Source organism: Rhincodon typus, unplaced genomic scaffold, assembly GCF_021869965.1.
Source record: "Rhincodon typus isolate 14 unplaced genomic scaffold, sRhiTyp1.1 hic_rhity00000299, whole genome shotgun sequence".
Classification (NCBI taxonomy): domain Eukaryota; kingdom Metazoa; phylum Chordata; class Chondrichthyes; order Orectolobiformes; family Rhincodontidae; genus Rhincodon; species Rhincodon typus.
This window is the reverse complement of record NW_025965937.1, coordinates 82,873-83,873: the sequence shown is the minus strand read 5'-3', so window position 1 is coordinate 83,873 and position 1,001 is coordinate 82,873. Positions and strand designations below refer to the sequence as shown.

General features: G+C 48.3%; 1 protein-coding gene across 1 annotated transcript in view; it reads right to left on the bottom strand.

Moving 5' to 3' along the window:
* The window catches only part of LOC125488309 (von Willebrand factor A domain-containing protein 5A-like), a gene marked incomplete at its 3' end in the record, with an annotated part of 28,244 nt that overhangs the window by 1,909 nt on the left and 25,334 nt on the right, over positions 1–1,001 (bottom strand). The gene's annotated exons all lie outside the window — the stretch shown is intronic.

Genomic DNA, 1,001 nt, shown 5'->3' with positions numbered 1-1,001 from the left:
CAAGCAAGGCAGTCAGTCGATGCTGGGCATGCTTTTGGGTCTACAGCCTCTTAGGTGTGTATTCCCATGTGCACTGGGGTAAGAGTGACTGGAGCAGGGACCAGTCGGGCACACCGTAGCAGTACAGTAGGACACAAAGACCTGGTTGTTATTGCTGTTTGCAGGACTGTGTTCTGCACAAATTGTATGCCACACGCCTCAGGGAGAGTCTGTCTGTCTCTCTCTCTCCATGTGAGTTTTTCTGTGTTTACTGAAATGACTCTCTGTTTCTGACCATCTCTCTCTCTTTCCCTCCCTGCGCTCGGCAATCTCTCTGTAACTGGGCAGGGAAGTCCTGGAGCAGCTCAGAAGTTGGACAATTGACTGACATTTTACTTTCTCGTCCTCTCTTCATACCTCGTCACTTTGTCTGCCGTGCCCAGTCCGTTTGTACAGTTCTTTTCAATGTAAACAGGGTCTGGTTCTGCCCATGTCTTGCTGCTGATTCACTCAGTAGAATGGAGCACAACTAACTCAATCACAGGAGATTTTTTTTCCCCAGTGAAATGATAGCAGCCTTTTCATCATTTCCTGTTCAAGCGTTTATCCAGGTCAGGTGTGTTGAGGGTATGCATAAAGGTGTACATATAGAGAGTTTGTGTGTGTGTACATTTTTGATGCGGGTGTGAATAGCCGGTGTATGTGTGAATGTGGGTGTGTGTGTGTATGTTCTGTAGTGTCGATGTATGCCTCTATAGGGTCTGCAGGGCCATTGCGTGTGTATATAATTGCCTTAGGTTTATGAGTATGTACACATAGAGGCAGGTGGTACACAGGAGAGGGGGACGTGAGTCACACAGCACAGAAGCAGACCCTTGTCCGTGCCAAGTTTCTCGAACTAACCTAGTCCCACCTGCCCGCGTTTGGGGTATATTGCCCCAAACCTTTCCTATTCGTGTACCTGTCCAAAAGTCTTAAATGTTGCACCAGCCTCCACCACTTCCTCTGGCAGCTCGTTCCAT